At 38.6% G+C, this 16,294-nt stretch overlaps 1 pseudogene; it reads left to right on the top strand.

The window, feature by feature from the left end:
* The first annotated feature begins 9,320 nt into the window (after nucleotides 1-9,320).
* LOC122740393 lies at nucleotides 9,321-10,544 on the top strand (annotated as a pseudogene).
* Nucleotides 10,545-16,294: the final 5,750 nt, after the last annotated feature.

The raw sequence follows: 16,294 nt of genomic DNA, 5'->3' as shown, positions 1-16,294 counted from the left end.
AATGGAATACTATTATGCTGTAAGAAACAATGTGCAGACAGATTTCAGAGAAACCTGGAAGGACTTACATGAACTGATGCTGGGTGAGATGAGCAGAACCAGGGGAACATTGTACACAGTATTAACAACATTGTGTGTTGATCAAATGTGATAGACTTGATTCTTTTCAGCAATACAGTGGTCCAAGAGAGTTCCAAAGAACCCATGAAGGAAAATGGTCTCCAAATCCAGAAAAACAAACAAAAAACGGTGGAATCTAGACGCAGATTGAACCGTACTATTTCTATTGTTGTTATTGTTGTTTTTTTCTTTTTTGAGGTTTTTCCTTTTTGTTCTGATTCTTCTCTCACAGCATGACCAATGCAGAAATATGGTGAATGTGATTGTACATATATAACCTATATCAGCTTACTTGCTGTCTTGGGGAGGGAGGGAGAAAAATTTGAAACTAAAAATCTTATAAAAACAAATGTTGAAAACTATCTCGACATGTAACTGGAAAGTAATAAAATACTTTTATGAAAAAGTAGCCCCACTCTGCAGATCCACTCAAATACTATCTTCTCCAGCAGACCTCTCCTTCTTTTTCTTTTCAATATGAATCTTCTTCCTGTGACCTCATCATCTACTTTCTTTTGCAATTCTCACATAATGTTGGTTTTTACAATTCACAGGTTCAGTCTTCGTTATTTTAAGGTTGAGGAAGCCCAGTGCCCCAAAAGTTAAATAATTAGCTCCAAGTCCCCATAGGTAGTGAGGAGGATTTAAAATAATGTCCTTTGACTCTATGACCAGGGTTTTCGCTCTGAAGCATGTGAATTATTTTGAAGAAATACTGTATTTACTTACAAAACTTTCTAAGATCCATAAGGGAAGAGACTTTTTTTTTTTGGTAAGGCAATTTGGGTTAAGTGACTTGCCCAGGGTCACACAGCCACCATCAAGTGTCTGAGGCCAGATCTGAACTCAGGTCCTCCTGACTCTAGGGCCAATGCTCCAACCTCTGCTATACCTAGCTGCCCCCAAAAGAGACCTTTTCTTAATAAATTTTGGGTCTCCTGAATTACCAGGCACAGTGTTTTTCTGTTCTCAGTAAATATTTTTTATTTCATGGAAGAAACAATGATGTTCAGTGAAACAGTAGTAGATGACATAGAGGAACTGATTGATAGTTTCCAAAATATTTACTAAATTCTAAGAGAAAATTGACTATATGCTCACTGGGCTGAAAGTATTTCTGTGATTAATGTCCAGATATGAGAAGATACAATTCACTGACAGCTATTGTTTTTGAAATATGGACAGAGATGAGACCTTTTGAAAGAATATGGTTTCACAGGGAATACTGACCAGTGGGATCAATACTTGGGAATGACAAAATAATTAGAGAACTAGAGAAATCCATCTACCTTATTCAGTGACTAATCTCTCTTTTTATTTTTATTTTATTGTTTTTGTTTTTGAGGGGCAATGGGGGTTAAGTGACTCGCCCAGGGTCACACAGCTAGTAAGTGTCAAGTGTCTGAGGCTGGATTTGAACTCAGGTACTCCTGAATCCAGGGCTGGTGCTTTATCCACTGCACCACCTAGCCACCCCGACTAATCTCTTCTAACACATCAGAGGATAGACAAAGAAGAAAGGTCACATACAGACCTGGTTTCAGTACAAGGAAGACCCAACAGAAAGATAAGAGAATAAGACAAAAGAACTTTGCAAGTGTGTTATCAGGAAAATGATGATGAGTGATTATCACTTGAATCAGCTTGTAGTCAGAAAGAAGAAATATAAGATGCTAAGAAGTGGATTGTAATAGACACATATTTCTTTCTTGGGCATACCTCAAATAAAGGAATCTAAAATTCTACTGTGGTCAAAGATGAAAAAAAAAGGTGGACTGCAGAGCTCATTTCTAAAGAGAGAGATTCCATTCCCTTCCCTATCGGGGTCCTGAGAAAACATACACTTGGTAAACTGACTCCTTGCAAAGTGGATCTTTGGAAAAATCTTGGATTGCCATGAATGCATAATATTGGAGATGGAAGCAATTGTGATTCTGGTGGATGTCATTGTGAATGATAAAGTTGGCTGGCTGCTACTCAATTCTTTCTGTTTTCACCAACCTGGAGAAGTGACTCAGAGCTGAATCCTTCCTGGGTCTTTCTCATTACTCCATAAGAGGTGGTTTATAGTGTGCTCTCCTTTCTGATCCATACCTTCTCCTTCCTATACCTTGTTTTTCTTTTTTCCTGAAGATTTAGTCAGCCACATCCTGTTACAATAACTAGCTCCTTTTTTTAACCTATGTGAAATATAATGGCCCTCAGCGCCACATGATCTCATATTCTTTTTACAGAACACACACACACATATATTTATGATGAAAAGTCATAGCTATAATCATCATATCTCAAAGCCCCCAGGTAAGAAAATTCCTAACATTTAGGAAAAGGTTTTCCACTCTTGTCTAATGTAAATCTATATTTATCATCATTTAGGACAGTGTCCTAGAAATTATTTAGATGTATTACTTAGACATGATTTATAAATCTAATGTTTATATATTATGTATATTATTTATATTACTTTTATTTATAGTTACCAGCACTTATCACAGTGCCTGACACATAATATATGCTTCATAAGTGTTTATTGATGGATTGACACATCTCTAGTTAACCCTTCACCTTGCCTGTTTGAGACAAACCATGATAATAATGGGGTTGTTTATGTTAAATAAGGAAATGGCATATATTACAGTTACTGTTATTGGTCAGGAATAGAGAGGAGTTGAGGAAAGATTAGCCTTTTGTAGGGAACTTGCCTCAGTAATTGATAACATGAGTACAGTCTATAAGATCAGTCTACATCCTCAGTCTTAGCCTTCTCTATCACAGTTCCACCTTCCTCTTTGTCTCTCTTTTTGCTTGATGCCGCTGTGCCTCCAGTTCTTTCCATTTCTGCTTGTTAAGTCCTATGAAGGGCTGAATATTTTCTCCACAGCTGCTTCATTGGCTCAGCTCTTGTAGCATCACTCCTTTCAATCATTCTATTCTCTTTCAGATCATATGTGTATGGTCTTTTAAGAACCTCAGGTCAGGGCTCATCTACCTTCTCGCTTAAAGATTATGACAATCTGAAATCACTCTTGGGGGTGAGACAGTATTCTTGTCTATCCAAACTACAAATCTCAGGAAACCCATGACTTTCTAAAGTGTTATACAGTGAAAAGGATTAATGTTACCTCTGGATAGGTAGATTCTTGGAATAGGGAAAGACAGGCTCTTGGATTTTAACCTCATCAGACCTCATCTAGAGAATTGTTTTCCGTTCTTTGAAACCATGATTTAAGAAGCACTGACAATCTAGAAAGAATACAGAGGATAAAAAAACAGAGTGAAGGGCCAGAACTTCATGTATTTGGAAGGTTTTTTTTTACTTGGGCATATTAGCCTCTAAGAAGATTCAGGAAGGCATGATAGCTGTCCTGAATTACTTAAAGAGCTTTTACTGGGAATAGGAATTAGACTTATTCTCTTTAGCCACAGAAAGAACTCTAAGCAATGGACAAAAATTGAAATGAGGCCAATTTAGGTCTGAAGTTGTAGGAAACAAGTTCCTAAAATTGTTTGACCTCTCAAAGAAGAATAAACTGCCCTGAGAGGTAAGAGGCTACCCCTTTACTAGGGGAGGCTCACTAATTACTGTACATTAGACTATTTTACCTATAGCATTTGGGCTCACTGGCTGCTCAGGTTCTTCCAATCTGGAAATTACATATGTGAAAAGAATGGAGTGACATTGACATATTTGCATCAAATTTGAAAGAAAGAAGTGAAAATAATGTGGTACATTGGGTCAAGAGCCTGTCAGAATTTTCAAAGTTCCATCACTAATCCTTGACTCAGACTGAGAGAGGCAACATAGCTGGAGGCAGAACGACCTGTATTAAAATGTCTCCCTAGCTCGATGGCCCTGGGTAATTCCCTTTGCCTTCCTGGCCTTCAGTTTCCTTTATCTGAACAATAAACCCATTGGTCTTGATGGCTTCTAAGGTCTTTTCCAACTCTGAACTCATGGTCTTATGAAATACAAGCACAGTTTGAAGTGGTCATCACATGATATGGTGTGAAGATAACATTGACAATGAAGGAAAAAAGATTTGCAGCCCATTCTAACTACTGAGAGAGCTGAAAGCTCTGACCATTTTGTACTAGTAGAATCTATAATCTTGTATCTATTACAATAAGTAGCACTAATAATCAGACTGGAAAGTGAATGTCATTTCATTCTGGTTGATTTCTAAGTCATTTCCGGATGGAGCTGTAGATTTAATGGAGTTTACTTAAATAGATTTTCTGGACAACAACAGTTGTTATTTTAAAAATAAATTTTACTTATTCTGTGTTTTATCACTGTCATTTCTGAATGTACCCTACATCTAGCCCTCTGGGACTGAACCCTTCCTTACCACTAAGAAAAACAATTGAGCAACAACAAAAACTGAGTGGGTCCGATGATAATTTCAGAATTCTACCTCCATTTCCTTCCCCTCTCTACCAATAGGAGGGAAATAAGTTTCATTGCTTCTTCTCTGATACCAAGGGTGGGTAGAACAATCATTCAGAGTTCAACTTTCTTTTAATTTGTCTTTCCTTTACACTGTTATATTAGATGTCCATTTCCATTCTGCCTCTGTTTCTTCCATCTAAATCAATTTCTACAACTCTCCTACCATTTCTCTAAATTTATCATATCCTAATTTCTTCCTGTTCAGTGATATTGTATTACATTGCTATAGCATTGTTTATTCACTCATTCTTAAATGAATGAACACCCACATCCACTGCTATTTATTATAATTTTTTTTTCTTGGAGTATATGCTTAGTTGTGTGACGACCTGGTCAAGGATTATGGCCAGTTGAGTCACACTTTTCTTGAAAAATTTGGAATTGTCTTCCCAAAAGATGAGACCAATTGCCAGTTCCATCTCCAGTAAGTTAGCATTCTCATCTCCTCTCAGCTCCTTCACCACTGACAGTTTCAATTTGTCATTCTCATTGTCAATTTGTAGGGTGTGAAGTGAAACCTGAAAGTTGTTTTAATTTACATTGCTGTTATTAGAAAGATAATAAGAATTCTAGAGTTAATTTGTGTTTCTTTTTTATGTTGAATTTGTAATATAATTTATATCCATATTATCATAGCTCTATAGCTGGAAATGGTCTCAAAGTCCAGTTAGTCCAATCTCTTCTGTTTACAGATGAGGTAACTGAGACATAGAGAGATTAAGTGACTTGTTCTAGGTTCCATAATTGCTAAGTGTCAGAGGCTGGATTTGAATGTAGCTCCTCCAACTATAGAAAGTTTGCCCTTTCCTCTTCTACTATCATACTTCTCTAAGGTGACAGAGTGTCTTGTTTGTGGAACAGCCAGGAGACTAGTGTCATTGAATCAAAGAGTTCATGGCAGGGATGCAGGAGGGGGCTAAGTTAGAAAAACTTTCAATGCCAATCAGAGGATTTGATATTTGATCCTAGAGGTGATAATGAGCCATTGGAGTTTATTGAGTAGTTGGGTGGGGTGACATGGTCAGAGTTGCTCTTTAGGAAAGTCATTTTGGTGCTGTATGGATGATGTATTGGAGTGAGGAGTAACCTGCAGTATCCACTGGTATGTGGCTCTTTTAAAATTTATTTTATTTTTAATTTAGGGAATAAAACAAGCTTTTCTATAACATAGCATAATAAAAAGATGATTGCACAAGAAATTACACATGATTGCCTATGCAAATCACTTATGTGCAACTTGCTACTCCTGGGCTTGAAAATTGTTTTGTGTACTTTTCTTGGTTCTGCCACACTAGAATTCATTTTGAAGTGTTATTTTAGAATTGCTTGTAGGGGAATTTGGGAGAGCTCATGTGAGTTTCCTGACTTTGTTCCATCATCTTGGCTTCATCTCTCTGTTGGATCTTTACAATTTTATTTTATTCATTTTTTTTTGGTGTGTCATTCTTCTATCCATTTGTATTGCTCTAATGATTGTGTATATTGATTTCTTGGCTCTGTTTACTTTACTTTGCATGAGTTCATATATAACTTTACATGCTATTCTGTATTTATTACACATCATTTCTTATAGCATAGTATTATTCCATGACATTTATGACATAGTATTATTCCATGACATTTATTTATTATTGTTTAGTCAATCTCCAATCACTGGAATTCTACTTTGTTTCTATTTCTTTGTGATTTGGCCTCAGGTGCTTGGGTTAAAACAAATATCTAGATTCAGGATTTTTAGAAAATTGGTACTTGGAAATGATACAGTCATGAGCTTTATTTTTATGCAAAGAAGCATGCATACAAACAAAGCATATACACGTTGTAACAATATATACAGATAGGAATTTGTCTCCACATGCAAGAAATTCATGACAGTCTGAGGGTGAGTGAGATGTGTCAAAGGTGAAGTACTCAAAATTGGGGTTCAGGTGGCAAGATTATGTGCTTTGTTTAGATCAGATAATCAGTGCCAGATGTAGAAGAGGCATTTTAAATCAGAGCCAGATATGGTAAGGACATTTTCAGGATCCCTTATTGATACCAGGCATGAGTAAAGCTGTGGATAAGAAGTTTCTTTATTGGCACCTCAAACTTGTGGAAGGATCTAATGATAAATCATCTAAAGTTACCTTAGGTGGAAGAAGGAGAATGAATGACTCAAGCACCCTGCACTAACTAGATCAAGAGTTCATTGGCAAGGGCAGCTAGGTGGTACAGTGGATAAAGCACTGGCCATGGATTCAGGAGGACCTGAGTTCAAATTTGGTCTCAGAAACTGGACACATTAGTTGTGTGACCCTGGGCAAGTCACTTAACCCTCATTGTTGTGCAAAAAAAAAAAAAAGAAAAAAAGAAAGAAAAAAGAAAAAAATGCTTTAAGCTTTATCTGCTTGACATTCAATTAACAGTGGAAAAGGACAACTGTCTCTTTGGTCTCTGTGTCTCTTTGAGCATCAGGGCTACTTAGCCTAAGTGACTCCGATCCTTCTAAATATAAAATCAAATAACATTTATGACAATAAACAGTAATCAGGACCTCAAAAATATAAAGTTTACAATTATCACACTTTTTTCAATAAAAATGCTACTGCAAACATTTCATATATGGAGGAATTTTCTCATCAATAACTTCCTTTATTTATAAACCTAGAAATGGAGTCTCATGTTCAAAGGGTATGGTCATTTTAGCCACTGTTTATATAATGTCAAATTGCTTTCCAAAATAGCTGTACCATTTTACAACTCCACCATGAATGTATTAGTGTGCATATCATCACAAAACTCCTCTAATACTTACTTTGTCTTTTGCCTTTTTTGCCAATTTCAAGCCTCTGGAGGCAAACCTCAGGGTTGTTTGGATTAGAATTTTTAAAAATTTTTTTGGATTCTTTGTTTGGATTAGCAATTATGAGTGATTTGAAACTTTCATGTAGTTTTGACTATTTTCCAATTCTTTCAAAAACTGTTCATATCATTTGAATACCTATTTATTGGGGAATAATCAATAAGCATTAATTAAGCACAGATTATGCTCCAAGCACTCTTCTAAACTCAACCACTATTAGTTGCTTGTAATAAAATTCAGAGATTAAAAAACGTAATAATTCTCTCCTGCCATTCTAATACAAGAAATTCTGGGAGGAAAATCATAGGAAGATGTTTAATGCCTTCTAGTTTTTGATTACCTCTGTTCCACTCATCCAGTTTACTTTAGCAATGACTATTACATGATAGAGTTTGAGATACAGGACTGTTATACCTTCATAATTCACATATTTTTTTTAAACATTTCCTTGAGAATCTATGCTTTTTGCTCCCCAAAGTAAATTTCATTATTATTTTGTCTAGTCTCAGAATATTACCTTTGTGGTAATTTGAATAATACAATAAAGATTTGTTAATTACTTTTGATGCTATCACAATTAATATTATATTGATGTAGACCAATCTCAAGCATTGCACATTCCCTTCTTATTTAGTATTACTTTCCTGCTTCCACTAAGAATTACAGCAGGATTGGGGGAGCATCTAGTTTAGCAGCAGTCCACTGTGGTACTTGCCAAGGAGGAGGAAGCTTTGGACATGCCAACTTTTGTCTGATGTTTGAAACCTTGAATATTGAGAGTATTGGGAAAATTTGGAGAGGGTTGAGAGAGCTCACTGGCAGTCAAACTCTGAGGGAAGTTATTGTGTGTGAACATCAACCTAGTTCTTTCTGTCACTTAAGATTTTGAAGCAGTGGGTACATTAGAGCTCACGTGCTTCATTCCTGACATTTGGCAGTGATGAAAGCCAAGGCTTAGAAGGAAGAAGTGATTTGCCCAAGGCTAGGTCATGATCAAGTCACAGAATCTGCATCATTTGAATTTTGGTTGAGATGACTCTATACTGACTGGTATTTCCTCCAGGCCTCCTTCTTCCCCTGGACCAGAGGAGGTACCAGCATTCCTCCAATCAGATGCTAACTTTCCCCTCTGGGATGCAGACCCAGTTCTGGTTTAGTGGAAATTATCACTAAGGCAAGCACTGGGAGATGAGTTTCAACCTTGGTCTGGCATAAGCTTGGCCAAGTCTCTTTACCTCTGACAACTTGGACTACAAAATAATCTCTGTGACATGCAGCTCTAAAGGTCCATGCCCCCAAACCATTCATCAGCATCATTTTATTTTCTGCTTTGGAAGATCTTAAATAGGTGAAGTTGGAGAAGAAAATTTATAATCTGTCGGTTCTGCCATCTTGAGTGAAAATCTTTCACTATGAAAAAAGACTTCACCTGAAATGCTTCTAAGAAGGGGAAATATGCCAGAAAATTGAATACCATTAGATCGTTTTTCAATAAAATGAAGACACACGGTAAAATGGAGATGATAGTTGGTGTGGGAAGAGAATGAGGCTTGGAGGCAGGAAGGCTTTAGTCAAATCTTGCCTCTGACAATTAATATTTGTATGTCTCTGGGCCATTAAGTCACTACCTTCTCTCAGTTTCCTCACCTGTAAAATGGGGAAAAAATGGTACTTACCTCTTAGGGCTGGTGAGGGTCAGATGAGATAATATGTTGTAATTATTTTGTAAACCTTAAAATGCCACATAAATGTTATTTATAATAATAATAGCTATTATTATGATTGTTATTATTGTTAAGGAAGAAGCTTGTTTTAAATGGAATTCTTTGGATAGAAAACTCATAATTTCCCTATTGGCCTCTGTTCTCTGAACCCTGCAGATGAAACCCCATCCAGAAACTCAACATGTCTATTCTCAATATCCAAACAAGAGAGATCTTCAACTCTCATGGAAACCCCACTGTTGAAGTTAAACTCCACACTACAAAAGGTCTCTTCCGAGCTGCTGTGCCCAGTGGTGCTTCTACTGGCATCCCTGAAGCCCTGGAGATCTGAGACAATAAGACTTTTTTCTACTATGTGGAGAAAAGTGTCTCAAAAGTCCTTGAGCATATCAATAAAGTATTGTCTCTACCCTGGTTAGCAAGAAACTGAATATTGTGGAGCAGGAGAAGATGGACAACTTGATGATTGTGATGGACAGCACCAAGAATAAATCTAAATTTCTTGCAAATGCCATCTTGGGAGTGTCTCTGGCTATTTATAAGGCTGGATCTGCTAAGAAAGGTGTCTCCCTCTTCAGGCAATGATCAAATCATCCTACCAGTTCCAGCTTTCAACATGACCAATGGGGGTTCCCATGCAGGAGTTAATGATCCTCCCAGTTGGTGCAGCAAATTTCAAGGAGGCCATGTGCATTGAAGCTGAGGTCCACCAGAATGTGAAAAGTGTCATTATACAGAAATACAGATTGGAAATCATCAACTTACGAGATGAGGGTGGCTTTGCTTCTAACATCCTGGAGAATAAGGAAGCTCTGGAGCTGCTAAAGAATGCTATTGCTAAGACTGGCTATACTGATAAGGTTGTAATTGCCTCAGAATTCTTCTGATCTGGGAAATATGACTTGGACTTTTAGTCACCTGATGATGCCAGCAGATGCATCTCCCCTTCTTAGTTTGGTGACCTCTATAAGAGCTCCATCAAGGACTATCCAATGGTGTCTATTGAAGATCCTTTGATCAGGATGATTGGGAATCTTGGAAGAATTTCACTGCTACTGCTGATATCCAGGTGATAGGGCATAATCTCACCATGACCAATCCCAAGTGTATTGAAAGGGATGTGAGTGAGAAAGCGTGCAACTACCTCCTACTCAAAGTGAAACAGATTGGCTCTGTGACTGAGTCTTACCAGACGTGCCAGCTGGCCCAGTGCAGTGGGTGGGGAAACTGAAGCTACCTTCACTGCAGACCTGGTGGTGAGTCTCTGCACTGGGCAGATCAAGACTGGTGCCCCTGCCGATCTGAACATCTGGTCAAGTATAACTAGCTTCTCAGAATTGAGGAAGACCTGGGCAGCAAGGCTTAATTTGTTGGAAGGACCTTCAGAAACCCCCAGGACAAGTAAACTGGCCAGGAAGACTCAGAGCCAGCAGGCATGAGTCTCCTGCATAGAAGTCAGCTCCTGTCCTAAGAATGGGCAGCTCTGAGTACTGACTTTTGTTTGGGGTTAGGGGCATTTGCTGTTCAACTCTCCCTCTTCCCTCCACCTTTTTGTGATGTTCTCAATGCTTCATTAGAACTGTCTTATCAGAGACTATACTTGACCATCTGGTGCTCTGTTGGAAATACCCTATCATATTGTGACTAGCTCCAATATCCTGTTCTCACCCCCAACCCCTGTGTTGATGTGTGGAGATTTATATTTGTAATGCAGAACCAATGAGCCCACAGGCCAGATCCTTAGTGGCTTCTATGTGCACAATAAAAGTATTCAGTAATTCAAAAAAGAAAAGGAAAACTCATTATTTAGAGACAGAAGGAAACTTAGAGATAATATAGGTCACCTTGTTCATTTTACTAAGGTGGGGAAATAAGTCCCTAAAGAAGGAAAGTGACTTTTCCAAGGTCTCACAGGTGTGACACACAGTTTCAATTCTATCATAAATTCAGTGACCTTTCTACTCCATGGCCCTCTAGCACATTTCTAACATATAAGAAAGAAGGCTCCATACCAAAGAATAAAGATGACAGTCTTGGAGGCCAGTAGACTGGGTTCTCATCTCTGTTTGATGAATTATTCATTATTTGAACTTGTCTGCCTCGATTTCTTGATTTGTGAAATGAGGTGATTAGATGGCATACTTTCCAACTTCTCTTTATGCTCTAAAATTGTGATCCCTCATCTTCTGCTCATCATGACATTATGGATGATAAAACTATTAGAGGCTCAGAAATATTAAAAAGGAAATGAATAATCTTAACTCAGAATCTCCCTGTTTTGAATTCTTTAAGAGCAGTTAAGAGCTGCCTTATTGTCTTCTTATTTCTCTTGGAAATCAACTCACTATTAGCTATATTGGGTCAATCATTTCCAGTCCAATGGTCATTCTCCTTGGCAGAGAAAACAGAAGAGAATCCCTTTCCTTTCCCCAGTGGTAGGTAGTCTGGAGAAGCATGCCCTCATTTGGGGGAGCTGTCCAAGACTCTTATCTTTCTTCCTCCTGCCTCTGTGGGATTGCTTATGAAGCTACCATGTGTCCAGAGGCTTCTTTCATATCTTCAGTGGGAAAAAGGGAGGACTCCCACCCCTCCCACCTCTTTCTCTGTGAGCTATCACCATGGCCCATTTGATATGCTCTAGTGGTCTCACTTTACTTTCCACCAACCCCAAAAAGGCAGAAGGAAATATGGAGAGCTTTCTGGCTATGTCTCCTCTTAATCCTTAGCCAGTTCTTTTCCAAGTCCCTCCTTGACACTCTCAATGACTTTCATTTCCTAATATCTTCACTTCTTCTTTCTACAAGCCATCTGATTCCCCCTCCACCCATCCCCACTAGTCATAGCTTTTGTTCCTGTGAGCAGGCTGAAAAAAATAATAGATATGAAAAGGGTACTTGAAAGAATAAAAGGAGTCCAACATATTATGAAGAAAATGTATGGTGTGGCTAGGGAAAAGGCTAGGGCAAGGCTGAGGGATGAATAAGCCTTGTCCTCTAGGTGTGCTATGGAAATGGGAGGAGAAAACAAGGGGGTGTCCAGTGGACTGGGTGGTTTCCCAGTGGAGAGCTCAAAATGAGATGGGATGTGAGTCTCGAAGCTTGGGCTGTTATGGATAAGTTGTGATCCCTAGCCCTGAAAGGAATACTCAAGTCAATGACATGCCTCTTGAATAATGTCTAACTGTGCATCTTTTCTGCCTTCAATTTGCTAATCCAGTAATGCTGGCTTTGCTTTCTCAGTATCTCTCAGACATGTGTTTTTAACAAGTGAAAACCTACCACCAAATAATGCCCCCCCCCTCCATAACCCAACACTCTCTGGCCTTGGGCACATGAAGACAATTTCTTTCTTGGTCCTTGCTCTTTGAAATTGTTGGACTTTCTTCTGCTTGGTCATCCTGTTCGGCTTCTGGTCCTTTTGAACAATAATTTGAATCCATGCCTTTTGCTGAATGGCCAGGGATTTTCTTTGTCATTTAGGCTTAAGTTTGCAGGATGTGGGAATTTAGGAGAGAGGCTCCACAACAAAGTTTTACTACCTGAAATATCATGTTCCATTTCCTCCTCATTTCTTGTACATGTTATAATTTTATTATGCTGTTTGGTTGTCCATAGAATGTCTAATTAGTTGGTTACTTTAGAGTTGCTCTGGGCATGCCCAAGTGTAATCTCTTTTACTTTCTACTACCTTCTAGAAAAGAGATGAAGGATCCTTGCTTTAGATTGTCATGGATTTTGTTAAGTCTGCAGGAGAGGGAATCATCAAGTGATCCCAGAGCTCACAAAATTGACCTGGCCCTTGGAATTGGCAATGTAAAGGATATACATGCATACACACTCAAATACATTCACACTGAGACAGATATTGAAGAGGGAGGTACAGAACCTCAGAAGGGAAAAGGACACAAAGATACTGGGCTGCACCTGAATTTGGAGAGACACCTGAGCATCCAGGTATAGAGTTGGTGATTTATATAGATGATTGTGAAACACGACTTAACACTGTAATCTTTAGTCCGGCATGGATTGATTAATTAGCTGTTTAGTAGAAATGTGTGAAGTAAGCATTTATTCTATCCCTAGCACCACTCTGCTAAGATGTTAATAAGAGAGGGGGGAAACATAGAGAAAGCGGGAGGGAGGGAGGGAGGAAGAGAGAGAGACAGACAGACACAGACACAGAGACAGAGAGAGACAGAGAAAGGGAGAAAGAGAGACAGAGAGAAAGAGACAGACACAGACAGAGGAAGAAAGAGAGACGGAGACAAAGACAGAGAGACAGAGAGACAGGGATACAGACAGTGACAGACAAAGATAAAAAGACAGAGGGACAGAGATAGTGATAGTAGAGGGGGGCACAGAAACAATACTTAATCTCTATATAGAGAGAAATAGAGAAGAGATAAAAGGCATTCATGATTCAAACACTTGACCCAGAAGGTGAGAGATGAGATTCTAAGGCTCCTTCAGTCCATACCATCTCTATAACCTAAAAGGGGAAACAATATCATCCTACCTGGAAGCCACATGTCCTGAGGAATAAGGAAGGCCTACTGTACTATTTTGCTAATTCCTTGAATCATGTGGGATTTCAAAATCTAGCAGGAGGAAGCGGGGTATTGTTAGTGGGGAGTGTTGTGTGATGCTATCAAGAAAAGGGAGCATAATTTCTCTGACTTCCAATGAACTCAGATAGAAGACTAGCCTATATATATATATATATATATATATATATATATATATATATATATATATTTTGACAGACTAAATGCAAAGTTCCTTACATCTCATCTTGTTAACTTGAGTGCTAGCTGAGGAGTTTAGACCTCTTTGAGACAGTCATGAGTCAAGCTCTGAAGGGTAAATACTTTTTTGCATTAAAACAAGCCAGAAGAACCTTTCCTCAGCTCTCATGGGGAGAACCTCAAGGTGAGCCTAATTTGTTGCCCCAGTGACTGGGCACCAATTAATTCACCTGCTGAACTAGTTCTAAGACCATATATGAATTCCTAATGCTTGCTCAGTCCATTCCCACTGGGCTCCCATCTTTTACCTCATCATCCTCTTTTTAAGAGCCTCTTAGGAAGAGATGGGAGCAAAGTGTTAAAAAAAAAGACCACAGTGTTTTGAATGCAATTTTCAGTATTCCAATGTTCATTGTCCTTTTGTTTCAAGTTTATTTGAGCTGCCCCTTAGCTTCATTGCTAGTCTAAGCATGATTGCTACTATTTTAGTGCACCCTATGGTCACTAGTGATGAAGGGGGAAGAGCTCATTAAAACAAGATTCTAGAACTACACTCCATGAATTCCTTGACCAAGGTGACCCAATTTACACAATGCAAAACTAGGACATGATCCCTTTCCCGGAAATATTAGGAAAAAATGATCAAACAAATCAAATGGGCAATATACACCCCCTCCACATACAATGGCATGTCGACCCAACCCAGGCCAAATGTAGCTTGGATTTTTTTTTTAATGAAGAAATATATGTCCTTGTCCTCAAGTATATTATCAATTTGTTCCACTTTGCATTTCCCAGAGAATATTTGTAATCAGAATGGCTCTTTTCAGGGTGAGTTGTTTGAACACTATGGAAAATGCTTGACCTTTGTTATCAGTAAAAGTTCTTATTGTAGGACCATAGGGCATAGGTTGAGCCACCAAGTATGGATCAGACCAGATGGTCTCTATTGCTGTGATATTCTGTGGTAGCATTTGAAATGATAGACGTTCTCCTTGGAGGAACATTTCATCCAGTAATCTCTCTTTTGTAGGAGATGAAACAGAGGCCTAGAGAAGGGAAATGACTTGTGTAAGAACACATAGCTTGGGCACAATTGATCTAAGCTTCAGATCCTTTGATTCCAAAGTCAGCCCAATTGATACCAAACCATCAATCTAATGCATTGTCCTCCTTTGGTAGTGTGGTAGAGCTTCAATCTAGCTTACAGCTTGCACTTTGGCATTCACATCTTCTTGGACATCACAGCCTAAGTTCCTATTTATGCTGCTCTTCAGTTAGTGTGTACACTGGATAGATCATGTCCATACTCATGTGACCCAGCATACAGGGCAGAGGCAATGACAATAATTCAATATTCCCTAATGCTTACTTGTAATAATATTTCATAAAAAGGATGTTCTTCTTGGAGAATGTAGTTATTCCACAAACATGCAGGCATACTGAAGTACCCAAATTGTAGGATCATTTTTCAATCCATCGTTCCATGAAATTAAAGTCACAGATTGCCATCAAAGATGCCTATAGAAATTCTTGGGTTCATAGAAAGAACACTCCTATATTTGCCTTTATTCTAGGAAGGAGCAGTAATGGGTCTCTATGAGGGTGACTCCTTGATCTTCAGGTTGTTTTATTGTGATCAGATAGTAAACAAATTTAATTGGTTTGGGAACCCCTACTGCTTGGGAAGATGGTCTCTCACTCTGCCAACAGAATCTCAGAATCTATTCATAAAGAAATCTCTGGGAGGATTATTACACTTCAAGGGAAAATAAAGCTTTAAGACAAGAGACCAAATGTGCAGGCACCACTCATAAAAGGCATCCTGCCTTTAATCTATGGATGCCCTAATGTTTTCATTAAATGGAGTTGTGGACGCTAGCATGTTGGGGTGGGAAACCTCTGGTGTCTGATTGTCTAGGGCTCAGCTACTAAGTGGGTTGGGTCACCAGCAAGGACACCAGGAGACCACAAGGCTTTGATAATAATCTGATTCCAGAAAGAATTCTCTGCACTGTATGGCTGAAGGGAGAAGGCAGGGTGGGGGATGTGAAAGGGAGGCATACCTGTGCTAGACTTCTTCATGTTGCTCTGATCACAATTCTCCAAGAATATTTTCTAGCCCAGTTTGATGCTGTATTCACTACCAAAGCAGCCCCTATGTCTCATACTTATGACCAAAGGCATGCAGATTGCTTAGTATAACTCCATGCTGATTGCTCAGGTTTGCTCTTCATGCTAGTACTTTCCTAGAGAGGCCAATACTTGAAATGTGCACACACAACTACTAAGGAGTGGCAAATAGAATAAATTCATAATTTGGCTGGGGATTGAAAGGTAAACATTCTTATTTAGTGGACACATTAAAGTCACATCACCAAAAGGCTTCATTAAAAAGCCATTGAGATTCC

Source organism: Dromiciops gliroides, chromosome 2 (assembly GCF_019393635.1).
Source record: "Dromiciops gliroides isolate mDroGli1 chromosome 2, mDroGli1.pri, whole genome shotgun sequence".
Lineage (NCBI taxonomy): Eukaryota > Metazoa > Chordata > Mammalia > Microbiotheria > Microbiotheriidae > Dromiciops > Dromiciops gliroides.
Note: the sequence above shows the minus strand (reverse complement) of the source record. Positions and strands in the feature narration are given on the sequence as shown.